This window comes from Python bivittatus, unplaced genomic scaffold, assembly GCF_059951505.1.
Source record: "Python bivittatus isolate LINGU-HERP-01145 unplaced genomic scaffold, Pbiv_v1 ctg000340_np1212, whole genome shotgun sequence".
NCBI lineage: Eukaryota > Metazoa > Chordata > Lepidosauria > Squamata > Pythonidae > Python > Python bivittatus.
Window position 1 is genome coordinate 30035152 of NW_028277056.1, and position 14947 is coordinate 30050098.

Sequence of the window (14947 nt, forward strand, 5' to 3'; positions counted from 1 at the left end):
TTGAGTTTATATTTAACACGATAAACATTTTTTTTTAAAAAATCCTCTCTTCATGTATAGATTACAATTAGCTGGAAAAGGGAGTTCTACTTGTAATTAGCATTATGTATAGTTAATTATCCTGAATGTATCAGCACACTGCATGTTCCTATTACTCTAGAATGTGTCAGTATGCTCCATGTACCTTCTAGTTGGTGGGATATAGAGAACGGTATATTGGCTTGTAAGTTAGTCTCTAGATTAGAGATCTTGCATAGAACAGTGTGACTATTCATGAGGTAAAACTTGTGCTACCAAAATGCTGGCCAAAATATTTCAAAAATGACTACTGCTGTCCTTATCATTAGCAGGAAATGCTGTATATGACTAAGGCTGGTAACCTAGTCTACACCTTCTATATATTTCTGAAAAGCATTATAAGAAAGCCTTGATTAACCAAAACCATGGATACCTATGGGTCAATCTTATGATAACCATGGCATACAGTGCTATATTTCCTTTTCTTTTTCCTTATCTCATGCCAGATTTCTTGTCCTATTTCTTTTTTTTTCGCACTTTGCATAATGTTGCTTAATTCAAAAGGTACACACACACACACACATATACTGTATATATACATAACAATATTGCTACATTAATTAGAACTTAAAATAAATTAACTTTGGTTGATATTGTAGGATTTATACCATAGCATTATTGTCTGTCTAAAATAGGCCAAATGTCCCCAAATTTTATTATGCAGCCGGTTTTCTGGATAACTGATCCCCAAGGAAAATGTCATGACTTGATATGCTACCATAACTTCTAATGTGGTTAGCATGGTACAGGTGGATTTTTCAAGCTTCCTAATTCTTTGCTTTGCATTCTGCTTTAAGCATGATGTAATGTATGTTGCCTTATTCAGCTAACACCAAAAAGGTGCTTTATATACTACTTACTGTACTTCTCATCTTGCAATTGGACCTCATCCAACAGTGGCAATAGGTGACTTATCAGCATTGCATAAAAATGTATTGAATACTCTTCAGATTTCTTGGCAATTGCAACTCATTATCTGAGATCCTTTGCTGCAATAAATATGCAATGCTTTTCCCTGGCTTTGACTTCAGGCAAACATCACTGGATTGTGTTAAACCCAGACACTTCAGGAGTGGTCATGCATAGTTAAAATACATTGTGGCACTGGCTATCATCTTCCAGCTTGTGATTATGCATTAGAAAGTCAAGTATGTCTAATTAAATTAATTAATTAAATTGTGTAATTTGTTAATTAATAATTATATTAATTTATAATTGTAATTTAATTAATTGTAATTTGATCAATTATAATATTAAATTAATTAAATTTAATTAATTAAGATAAACTAATTATTAATTTTATTTATTTATTAAATGCCTAAGATTAGGCAAGCTTGTGCTATTCTCAGTAATGATGGGGAGACTGATGGAAGTGTTTTTTTCTTAACAAGAATAGGAAAGCCATAACAGTTTTGTACAAGAGGTATATAAGAGGTGATTAAGTGATTGTGTTTGGCTCAGGAGATTTAGGGTTAACTTCTCCAAATGTACTGAATTTCTTAATGGACCACCACAATCACTGGCCTCAAAATTAGCAATTCAAATTGCAAGACAGCAAGTTGGAAGCTACAGTTTTTGTCACAGCATATATGGTATCAGGTAATGGATTTACCATAGCCCTCACTAGACATTCAGATTTTCTCATTGGATAATCAGTGCAAGTGAAACACTCTGGGCAGTCAGGTTCAGAATAAATTAAGATACATGGACAGGTCTGGGCAAGTGGAGGACTGTGGTCTGAAAATATGGACTGTGTGTCATAGTTGAGCAAAGTAGTTCTAGGTTCAGGAGAATTATTTTGAACATCATTCTGGATCAATCTTGCAACTCAGTTAAAATATGCAAGTATGGTGGGTGCCTAGACAAAAAGAAAGTATACTTCAAGAGTATGTTTATGTGAGTGCATGTATCCTACACACACACACACATTCATCATCAGCGAGTCGCTCATTATAGTCTGACCCTGAACTTTTGGCTTTTTCCTTCTGCAAATGATTTCATTTAGCATAGCAAAGTTAATAAATAACTCTCACATGACTGATTTGAGCCAGGAAATAGGAGCAGGAATTATTGGCTCTCTTGTAATTGAACCCATTTTCATTCATAAAAGTAGAATTGCTATTCTATTTCTTTTTTTTCTAGTGGCATTACACTAATAATGTTTCAGGTATTTCTACGTTATCTTTAGTTTAATGAATCAAAAGCTATCATTAATATGCATCTTAATATCTTTAGGATAACATTTTCAATTAAAAATCATTAATTGCACTTCAACCTCAGTGCAGTATTCCAGAAATGACTGATGATTTAAAAATTGGAATATCCAAAGGGGTAGTAATGTTTGAGTTATGCCAAGGTTATGGCCTTTGCTAAAAGGTCAAGAATTCGCTCATGGTATCTTAACGGTCATAATATAGAACAAGTGACCACCTTTAAGTACCTAGGTGTGGTCATACATGCCTCCGGTTCAAGGAAAGCGCATTGTGAATATGCAGCTGCTACTGGCCAAAGATCAGCCAACGCCATTCTCAAATTCTTTCACTCACAGGGGGGACATTATGTTCCTGCTGCAATTAAGCTTTTTCAGGCCAAGCCACTAGCACAGCTTCTATATGGGACCCAGCTCAGACCCCCAGCTTCCTGTTTTACACCCTTGGAAAGGATACAGTCAAAATTTATTAGAGCAATTCTCCAGATGCCCTATTGTGTTTCAAATGCACACCTACGGTTGGAGACTGGGCTGACAAAAGTAGAATCAAGAATCTCTACAGCTTTCTTATACCTCTGGCTAAAGCTTAATTTTTTTCCTCAAGGCCTTGCACCATTAATCCTTCAAGACAAATTCTCCTCTTCATGGATCAAGGCTGTAGAGTCTAACCTTGCAAAACTAGGTTTTTCTCCTACTCAGTACTTGGACTATGAACAGGCAAAACAAAATTTGAGATTAAGGGTAGAGGAGATAGAGAGACAAACGGACTTAGAGAAAGTTCCATCATTCCTGTCTCCAGACTATACTAGATACATTGTCAACCCTGCCAGATACTGTATCTTAGCCAGTTAGAGACTGCGAACCATCAGAAAGCCTTTTCGCTTGCACGACGCCATGCGCTCCCCTCAGCTGTTCTGGATGGCATATACAAAAAGATACCATTGACCAAAAGGCTCTATCCCTGTGATTCTGGAGAGGTAGAAACCACTGGCCACGTGTCAGGCCTAGCCCAAGGAACTCCTGGAGACCGTGCAGGTTCAATCAGCAAGGTTTATTAGCTAGCGCTTATTTACAGAATCTTCTCAGACTGACCAGTAGTTCCCAGGGACAAGTCTCTACTATCTTCTGGAATGTTTAGGGATGCGCCAGCTTTCTCCGCTTATCTCCAGAGCGTTGCTCTGGAGACAAGAGCACTGTTTTCACCCCCCTTCCTCCATTCCAGTCCATCACACCACGTCCTTCTTCGATGCTCATTCTATAAAGACATTTGAACAAAATTTATTCATCCAATGATTAATAGGTATCCAGGCCACTCTGATACCGACTATCTACAGATCCTGCTTAAAGACGAACAGACTACAGTCACAGCGCAGGTACCTAGATTCTGTGCAGCAGCGTTAAATATTTGTCAGAATCTGACGAATATCTTATTGTAAATAGTTTTATATAATCAACACACTTCAATTTTAGATATTATTTTATCATCACCTTTATTATAGTTACCGATCAATAATTGTAGGATATCATAATTTAAAGAGTAATAATTACACTACAGTATAGGCTGCTTGACTGCATGTATAAATGACATTTAGGTGGCCAAATTATAATTATGATATAGGTTTTACTTGATATTGTATCTAAGATTTTTAATTAGACATGTTATGTGCATTTTTAGTTGTACTGGTCTATGACTGTAATAAACTGATTGATTGGTTTGAGTTATGAAACTGTAATAAGTATTATTACAGCCCACAGAGTCAGAATTCTGAAGTTACAGGAAAAAAGATTTGAATTAAATATAAGAAAAAAAAATGTCCCAACAGCAAGGTTAGTTGGTAGTAGAACCAGTAACCCAGGGAGGGTTACTCACCTTCACTGGATGTGTTCAGATAATGACTAAATAGTCCTCTCTTGCAGAAGCTTTAAATTTAGATTCCTACCCTGAGCAGGGGCTTGGATTCGATGGCCTAAATGGCCACTTCTAGTTTTATGATACACTTCCAGGAAAAAAGACAGATATCATTAACATTGTTACTTTGATACGGCGACCACAATTTTTGTACATACTTTCTCAGAATGAATGCTAAATACAACTTGGTCCAAGACAGCATCAGATGTCCACCTGAATTATGGCTGAAGCTCAGGCTGAAGTTCCAAGTACATTAGCTTATTGTCATCTGCTCAGTCATTCAAAATAAAATGAGGAATCGGTGCATTCAATGTCAGAGTCACTCAGAGGGTCTGGTGTTTTGTAGCATGAACAGAAGCAGGAAGATTAGAGAAAACGCAAATGGAAATGTGCTGAAAGGCACAAATGCCAAAACGTAATTAATTGTTACTGTGAAAAGTGCTCATTTTTTGCAATACTAGAATAGATATTTAGCATCTGAGGCATGCATGTGTGAAGAAGAGAACGCTTCATAATTTTTATACTTTACAATTTTTCAGTGTTTATTAGTAATATTTGATGGTGCTTTGGCCTAGTTTCTTTGATTTCTTTAGTATTAACTATTTACTTTTAGTAAACATTTTTAAGTTTATACATTTACTGGATCAACTCTCTTGACAAGAATATATATTTTGTTTAATGTTAAGTTTTTTAAACAATAAGCTTTTTTGGGGGGGTCAGTTTCAGGTATAATCTTACCCCGTTTTTGTGGGTGTAAGCTTTGATGGGATCAATGGGATTTACAGTTGAATATTCCTGTATAGAGATATCTTATAAAATTTTGAAGCTGATTTGTAAGCCTCGGATTTATTAGGATATAAAATACACCAAGGATTCTCTGGGCCCCTGCCAAAAGCTGCCACTCTCCCAATGTCTGTACCAATGCAAGCAAGCTAGTTGGCTTCCTGTCACAATCTGGGGTTTTCCCTGTGGCTCTCCACTTCAAGGTATTTTCCAATTATGCTCTCAGTTCCATGTTAGTCTGGGGGATATGCAGGTGTCAGTGGGGAGGAATCTGTGGCATCCTCTTGCCCTGTTTTAAAAATTGTCTATATGATTCTTGACAAACATGAACAAAGTATAAAACATGACTCTTCTCCAAGGAGCTTTTGGTATACATGATTTAGTTTCAAAACTGTTTAACAATCCAGAATCCCAGTTGTGGACCTCTAGGAACTGTAATGTTTGTGGAAGAATAAGGAGCTTTGTTAGAAAAAATGTCAACCTTGTCACATGTCTGTAGTCCCTTGTGTTATTTTGGAAAAGTGGTGAAACATTTAGTTTCAATATTTGTTGTAGAAGGGCATCCTGCATGCATTCTTTCATTAGCTTGGTATTGGCACTTATATTTACTGTTAAGAAAGAAAGTTAAGTTCCTCATACCTGCTCTACATACGTATTTGAAGATAACTTCTGTTGAAGTCTGCAGGGCAAACTTCTAAGTCACCATGTATAAGAACTTTAAGTGGAAAGGCAGGGAATTGAACCCAAGATACCAGCATGGTATGATTGTGTGTGGTCTTGCTTGCAAAGTGGAATTGTAAATCTTTTGGGAAAAAGCCTTTTAAATGCAAATTTAAATGAAAATTATAGTTGGAATCCAAGAACTGTACAATTTTCCATGTAAATCCAAAACTTGTTTAGGCTTTTTTAGACTTTCACAGCGGCCTGGCATGGAAAATGGCAACTGCTTTTAAAACTGAAGGGAATTTCAAAAGCAGCTTGCAAAAAAAAAAAGTTGGAACAACTTTTCAGAAGGGGAAAATCATGTTCCATAATGAGCTATCAGAAATTGTTTAAAGGATTCTGAGCAACATTTCTAATTTTGAACAGATTTGAAGGGGAAAGGTTCAGATCTCCAGGGGGGAAAGAGAGCAAAGGAAGCAAAAGTCTTTCCTTGCTCCATGAGCAGAAATCTGTTTGCATTATATTCGATCCAGCCCTCTCTCTGCACCAATTAGACAGATAGCAAGACTTTTTCAGATTAAACTAGAATCATAACTTTTGCTAGACATAATTTTATTATGATTCTAAACTCTAATGTAAAATGAAGATTCAGCAAATTCAACTATATTAAAAGAAACATTGAAATCATTTTTGTTTCCTGAAATTTTCTTTGATGCAAAGATAGCAAAGTATGTAAATGAATAACTCTACAAAGTTTCAACTGGCTAAAAGCCTACACTTTCTTTGCCTAGCATTCCATTATGTCATATCCTGAACAAAGGTCTCTTAGTGCTGTGCTGTGTGTCTGTTCAGATGTAAGCTCCAGTGAATTCAGTGAGGCTTATGCCCAGGTAAGTGGGTCTAGGATTGCAGCTGAAGGGTGCTGTTACATATTAACTTCTGAGCAAGTATGCAACTGAGTCTTTTAGTAATTTGGAATTTATTCTCCTTTTCTCAGCAGTGCATTCTTATTCGTAAAACAAGAGAATCAATCATCTGAAGTGAAGCAATGCCCGGTCTGTCATGGGCTCTTCCTTCGTACCACATTTCCCCTTTCAGAGGCCTTTAAGTAATTAATAACAAGGCCATTGTATTTCCTAGACATCTGGTGATGTTGCAATACAGCCTTTCATTAAGGGCTAAAACTGGGTGGTATAATTCTATGTCAGATGCTTTAAATGTTCAGAGGGAAAAGAAAATGCTTTGGGTGCTGATGAAGGCAGTGTCAGACCAACTCTCCTTCTCAATATCCCTATTATTAAACTTTTTCCTATTCTATTTTATTGTTTTTGCTAATTGCTTCTGTGATTTCCATTTCATTATGGCATTTGTTTTTTGCATTTCTGTTTGTGTTGTTGTGATTATAATGCAATCTTTTTTTTATATCAATTTTGATTTATTATTGTGAACTGCTTTGTGTAGTTCAAGTAGAAAAAATTGCATTTGATTTTTAGAAAAATGTAAAAGCAGCCAAGTCGGCAGAGATGGTGTCTGTTTATGCAGTTATTTCGTATACTGTATCATAATGTCTAATCTTGGTAGTTGGAACTTAAAGTAAATAAAATCCTTGTTTTTGTAAACCATACAAGAGATAAAAATTTAAATTAGACTTACTGTAAATGTTACAATTCCTGTGATTAATTCAGCCTTTGCTAATGTATATGGAATGACTCTCTCCACTTTGCACTATCACTGCATATACTGAGGCTCTTGCTTTCCCCCAAATTGCTGAAACATTTTCTGTTTTTATCAGAACAGGTAGAAAAACCTAGCTGACCTTAGCTGATTCAAAAAGCTAAGCAGGATGAAACAGATTGCATCTTGGATGGAAGTCTACCAAGAAATCTGAGGGCTGTAGGCTAGACTGGGAAGTTGAAGTTAAAAAATCTTAAATATTTTTGGAAAACCACTTTTGTATTATTGCCAAGAACACAACATAGGTATGTCCATATAGTCACCAAGAGTTAAATTTGATTTACAAACTTACCTTAGGGCTTATGCTACAGATTTCATATTTATATGCCACCCAACTCTCAAGACTCTAGGCAGTTTACAATACAAGATTAAAACAATCAACCCCCCTCCCCAAAAGCCATTGGAATCCAATCCAACTGAAAAAAGAAACAGGAGTCTTGTCATCATAAAATCTCTACAGCAATACTAAAAATCAAGTAATAGAAAAATCGAACACCTGTCTAAAGAGGACAGTCTTCCCAACCACACAAGTTCAGTAAGTAGGATGCCAGGTGTACCTCTGGGGACAAGGTATTTCACAGTGTAGGGACCATCATGAAAGATTTGCCTTTGGACCCATGTCCCTTGATTTCTTGTAGGGACAGGACTTTAAGAATCCATTCCTTATACGTGTATATGGCTTGGAATGATTTCAAGAGCCAGTATCCCTAATGGTATAGGGCTTTATAGTTCAAAAAAATCAGAAGCTTGTTAGTAACCAGTGCAGCAACTAGAGAATTGCTGTTAAATTTGGGTATCAGTTCTCATCTGTTAACAATCTAACAACCTCATTTTGTAGCAATTGCATTTTCTGGGTTGGTTTAAAGGCAGCCCCATGTAGAATGTATTACAGTAGTCTACATGATGATAAAAACATACACTGGGGTCACCAGAGTTTCTCAGTCCAGGTAGGGGCACAACTGGTGTATCAGGGTATGCTGAGCAAAGGCCCTGGCTTTTCCCATGTTGTTCCAGCAGTGAGCTGTGAGTCCAGGAGAACTTCCACAAGCCTGCTTCTTCAGGGAGAGGATGACCCCATCAAATGCACTGAGATCATCACAGAGTCAACTGTTTCTGTATAAACAATAACACTGAGATTTATTTTGAGTTGTTTTGGCCCATCTAGTTCTTCACACCCCTTCATGGATCACTGCCTTGTCGTGGCGAAGGGGCTTGCATAACTCAGTAAAGCCATGAGCTATACCGTGCATGGCCACCCAAGACGGACAGGTCATGACAGAGAGTTCTGACAAAATGTGGTCCACTGGAGAAGGAAATGGCAACCCACTCCAGTATCCTTGCCGAGAAAACCCCATGGACAATGTCAAAAGGCTAAAAGATATGACGCCGGAAGATGAGCCCCTCAGGTCGGAAGGTGTCCAGTATGCTACTGGGGAAGAGCGGAGGGCAATTCCAAGTAGGTCCAGAAAGAGTGAAGCGGCTGGGCCAAAGCTGAAAGGACATTCAGCTGTGGATGTATCTGGAAGCAAAAAGATGGTCCGATGCTGTAAAGAACAATATTGTATAGGAACCTGGAATGTAAGATCTATGAACCAAGGCAAGCTGGATGTGGTCAAACATGAGATGACAAGATTGAACGTCGACATCTTGGGAATCAGCGAATTAAAATGGATGGGAATGGGTGAACTTAATTCAGGTGACCATTATATCTACTACTGTGGGCAAGAAACCCTTAGAAGAAATGGAGTAGCCCTCATGGTCAGTAAGAGAGTGGGAAAGGCAGTAATGGGGTACAACCTCAAAAATGACAGAATGATCTCTGTGCGAATCCAAGGCAAACCATTCAACATCACAGTAATCTAAATCTGTGCCCCAACCACTGATGCCGAAGAAGCTGAAGTTGACTGGTTCTATGAAGACCGACAACACCTTCTAGAACTAGCACCAAAAAAAGATGTCCTTTTCATCATAGGGGATTGGAATGCTAAAGTAGGAAGTCAAGGAATAATCGGAATAACAGGCAAGTTTGGCCTTGGAGTACAAAATGAAGCAGGGCAAAGGCTAATAGAGTTCTGTCAAGAGAACAAGCTAGTCATAGCAAACACTCTTTTCCAACAACACAAGAGATGACTCCACACATGGACATCACTAGATGGTCAATACCGAAACCAGATTGATTATATACTTTGCAGCCAAAGATGGAGAAGCTTTATACAGACAGCAAAAACAAGACCAGGAGGTGACGGTGGCTCAGATGATGAGCTGCTTACTGCAAAATTTAGGCTTAAATTGAAGAATGTAGGGAAAACCACTAGACCACTCAGGTATGACTTAGATCATATTCCTTGTGAGTACACAGTGAAGTTGATGAATAGATTTAGGGGATTAGGTTTGGTAGACAGAGTGCCTGAAGAACTATGGACGGAGGTCCGTAACATTGTACAGGAGGCAGCAACTAAAACCATCCCAAAGAAAAAGAAATGCAAGAAAGCAAAATGGCTGTCTGATGAGGCTTTACAAATAGCTGTGGAAAGAAGGGATGTGAAAAGCAAGGGTGAAAGGGAAAGATATAAGCAACTGAATGCAGATTTCCAGAGAATAACAAGGAGAGATAAGAAGGCCTTCTTAAATGAACAATGCAAAGAAATCAAGGAAACCAATAGAATGGGGAAGACTAGAGATCTCTTCAAGAAAATTGGAGATATTAAAGGAGCGTTTAGTGCAAAGATGGGCATGATAAAGGACAAAAAAGGCAGGGACCTAACAGAAGCAGAAGAGACTAAGAAGAGGTGGCAAGAAAGATCTTAATGTCCCTGATGTCCATGCTGGTGTGATCACTGACCTTGAGCCGGACATCCTAGAAAGCAAAGTCAAGTGGGCCTTAGGAAGCATTACTAACAACAAAGCTAGCAGAGATGACAGTATTCCAGCTGAGTTATTTAAAATACTAAAAGATGATGCTGTTAAAGTGCTGCACTCAATATGCCAGCAAGTTTGGAAAGCGCAACAGTGGCCATGGGATTGGAAAAGGTCAGTTTAAGAAAGGCAATGCCAAAGAATGCTCAAACTATTGCACAGTTGTGCTCATTTCACATGCTAGCAAGGTTATGCTCAAAATCCTACAAGCTAGGCTTCAGCAGTACGTGAACCGAGAACTACCGGATGTACAAGCTGGGTTTTGAAGAGGCAGAGGAACTAGAGATCAAATTGCCAACATTCGCTGGATCGTGGAGAAAGTACAAGAGTTCCAGAAAAATATCTACCTCTGCTTTATTGACTATGCAAAAGCCTTTGATTGTGTGGTTCACAACAAATTGTGACAAATTCTTAAAGAGATGGGGGTACCAGACCACCTTACCTGTCTCCTGAGAAATCTGTATGCGGGCCAAGAAGCAACAGTTAGAACCAGTCATGGAACAACCAATTGGTTCAAAATAGGGAAAGGAGTATGACAAGGCTGTATACTGTCATCCTGCTTATTTAACCTATATGCAGAGTACATCATGAGAAATGCCAGGCTGGAAGAATCACAAGCCGGAATTAAGATTGCAGGGAGAAACATGAATAACCTCAGATATGCAGATAATACTACCCTAATGGCAGAAAGTGAAGAAGAACTAAAGAGCCTCTTGATGAGGGTGAAAGAGGAGAGTGCGAAAGCTGGCTTGAAACTCAACATTAAAAAAACTAAGATCATGTCATCTGGACCCATCAATTCCTGGCAAATAGAAGGGGTAAAAATGGAAGCAGTACAGACTTTATTTATTTGGGCTCCAAGATCACCACAGACGGAGACTGCAGCCATGAAATTAAAAGACGCTTGCTCCTTGGGAGGAAAGCTATGGCAAGCCTAGATAGCATATTAAAAAGCAGAGATGTCACCTTGCCGACAAAGATCCGCATAATCAAAGCTATGGTTTTTCCAATAGTAATGTATGGCTATGAGAGCTGGACCATTAAGAAGGCTGAGTGCCAAAGAATTGATGCCTTTGAACTGTGGTGTTGGAGAAGACTCTTAAGAGTCCCCTGGACTGCTAGGAGGTCAAACCAGTCAATCTTAAAGGAAATCAACCCTGATTGTTCATTGGAAGGATTGATAATAAAGCTCAAGCTCAGATACTTTGGTCACCTAATGCGAAGAGAGGAGTCTTTGGAAAAGACCCTGATGCTGGGAAAGATTGAAGGCAAAAGGAGAAGGGGATGGCAGAGGATGAGGTGGTTAGATAGCATCACTGAAGCAATGAGCATGAAACTGAGCAAACTCAGGGAGGCAGTGAAGGACAGGAAGGCTTGGCGCGATATGGTTTATGGGGTCACAAAGAGTCGGACACGACTTAATGACTGAACAACAACAACAAAGTTCTTCACAGCCTTCAGACACAAGTTCTGGGCTTTTTGTATATTCTCTTTCTCAAAATGGTAGGAACCACGCTGTCAGTTTTCAATTATTGTCATTGATTGTGACTTGGGGGAGCCTGAAAAGAGCCACAGAGGCCAAAGGTACCATCTCTGGGCTAGTGCAAATTGCTGATGAAAGGTCAGAGTTTAGTAGAACTCCATTTTTTATTTATTCATCAAATTTATATCCTGCCTTTGTGTTTGTATAAAACTCAAGACAGCTCACAATATATTTTTTTAAAAAGCTGCATGTATTTGAAAATTGGGAGTGATTGCTTTAAATTCAATTTGAAGACTTCCAGATGTGTTGGGAGTATATACTAGAAGTCTATACTTCTGATGACAAGCAGGTTTGCGAAGGATATTTCATAGTCTATAGAAGCAGGTAAGAACACGTAAAGTGAGGCCGTCAACCTGCATTGGATGAAAGCTGTGTTACATGGCTGCCTTCGGTCATTAGCTATCGACTATGTACCAAAATGTGATAACGTGATTTCATGATTAGAAGATTGAGACAAGTGGTCCTGTTTCACCTCTCAAGGACATAAAATACCATTGTTTTGGCAGTCCCCTGTTCCCCACTTACTTTATTAAGAAAAGTCTATAAATTCTTTGGGGAAAATTGCTAATAATTAATTTTTCCCACTATTCATTACAGAATGTTTTCTAAATTAACTCTATATTGTACTAAGACGATGTCTCTACTTTTCTGTAGTGTTTACTTTTCTTTGAAGCTTGCATGTGACTCTTGCTGCTTTCAGAGTACATACCATACTGTTCAGAAAATAATTATTTGCAACAATAGTATGCTTAGGACTATGGATTGCACAAGTATGTAAATGTCTTCAAATGACTAGAGGGCAAAGAGTATGATAATTATAGTAATCCTTATGCTGCAAAGCAGTGTCACCAATCAACCTGTGTTCTGTTGGGTGAGTTGAAGGGAGAGAAACCCCTATCTGATATGGAGAGCAAGTAAAAAGAAGTCTCTGTTACAGGTTTTGGAAGAAAGTGGATTCTTGCATGGTGGGAACTTTGTTTTGTGGAATTACAAAGTTGTTTTAACTACAAAACTAGTTTCTTTGATTTGTTTCCAGAAGGGTGGCTGTGTTAGTATTTTTGCAGCAAAAAGAGTTGTGTAAGCACTTTAAATATTTCTTTTTAATCAACCCTTTGTAGATACCAGTGTACCTCATCAGATGCATGATGTATAGTTCTGGGAAATGGGGGAAAGAAGAAAAGGGGATGATGATGAAAGGAAAGTTGAGCTACCATATCTAAACAGTAGTTAGGCATGATACCCAGTTCATCACATCTGCTATTTTGTTAACAGATACTATTCTGTCTCTCTTTTTAAATCAGTCTGGCCTCACAGATTCATCTGAAACAATATAACTCTGAGTGTTTGTGTTATCAAAGGAACATTTGTAGAGGAAGAATCAATAGAGGGAAGGGGATGCTTAATATCACCCCTCTGTTCCTCCCATTACAAGTAATGACAAATGTAGAAGAATGTCAGCATGCAAATTAAGCACCTCTTTCTGTCAGATTCTAACTTTGCATTTGCCTTTCAAAGTTGGAAACTCCAGGTTATTTTTGTAATGTATGTGTCTGACCTAATACAGGTAGTCCCCAGTTTAAGAATGAGTTCCATTCCCAAGTCCTGTCCTTAAGTTGAATTTGTATGTAAGCCAGAACAGTATTATTGTATAATACTGTAGAAGTAGTATTGTATAATGAACTCGAACCATTGTGCATTTAACTCAAATTATTGTGTATTTAACTCAAATTTTGCTACAGTAGGCTCCCTTCTTAACTATGGGTCATCCATAAACTGGGCATTCTTAACCCGAGGACTACCTGTAGTCAGTGGAGCCAGAGATAATTACATAGTAGTTAGTAATTAATTACTATTGCAGTAAGATTTAACCTGGTTAAGCATACCTACGATCTATCTACACTTGAGTAGTTCAAAAGCTTAATGGTAGACTAATATAACATACTATCAATATAGCATTGTATATGAAAGGCTTTAGGAGATATTTATGGGAGAAAACCTTCAATTTCAGACTGCTGTATCAAATACCTAGATTTATTAGCTAGGAAAAGAAAACCATAAAGGACCTGGGTTTGTTTTAAGCATGTGAAATAAATTATAATAGCTATGTTCCTAAAGAAGGTAGTGACTTAATTTTCTCTGAGGAGTATTTTCTCCCTAGTCCCTACACTTCTTCCTTTGGGCTTTGCAAAGGATTATGAGTTAAATAGAAACCAGTTGTTTCTGCTTGCTGAATATTTTAAATGTGCTAAAGAAGAAACCAGCAAGCTAGGATTTCTGCTCAGTAGTAGGAATGAGAAGTCTCCAGGCACGTAAGAGGGTGTACTAGAGCATCAAGGATCAAATGGATCATCAAACCACAAACCTTGCCCCTGCCCTAAAGTACTCAGCTAGTAGCAGCAGCAGCAGCAGCAGTAGTACAGGTTTCTTTCTCTCTCTCTCTCTCTCTCTTTTTTTTTTTTTTTTTTTGCTCTTGAATTGTGGTTCATAACTTCATGTCAGAAAATCTCATAGATATGCATTTTCTTCCTCCTCTTTTTCCACCTGCAAATTGTGAGAGGAAGACATCAACCCATAGCTCAGTTACAGGTAGTCCTCAAGTTACGACTGTAATTGGGACCAGAATTTCTGTCTCTAAGCAATGCAGTTGTAAAGCATGATATCACTTGATCACATTGGTTAGGAACAACAATCCCGGCACTTCCCATTGCCATCATTAAAATCCCACCAGTTCTTAGGCAAGGACCCACCCTGATCCAAGCCACTCCCAGCTTGGTCCCTCCCAGCCCCGAGCATTGGTAAGGTAAGGAACTGCTTCCTTTGCCTCTTCTTGAACTCCCGCCTATCTCCCCCCCCCCCCCATCTCTGCCCTTTTGGCCTCCTTGCACTCCACCACCTTTTCTGGCCTTACCACCCTGTGCTCCACTCACCCTGCCGGCCTTCCACCCTGTGGTCCGCTCACCCTGCCCTCACTGGGTCTGCTGCCCTGCAGGCCCTGTGCTTGCTGGCCCTGCCACCCTGCCGCCCCCAGCTGACCTTTACTGTCTTCCTCTTGCTGCTGATGAGGCACGCCTGGGCCTATGAGAGGCAGCTGCTGGACACACCAGGCCATCTT

General features: G+C 38.7%; 1 protein-coding gene across 3 annotated transcripts in view; it reads left to right on the top strand.

The window, feature by feature from the left end:
- Positions 1–14947, top strand: part of NME7 (NME/NM23 family member 7) — an 89919-nt gene that overhangs the window by 66752 nt on the left and 8220 nt on the right. The window lies entirely within an intron of this gene.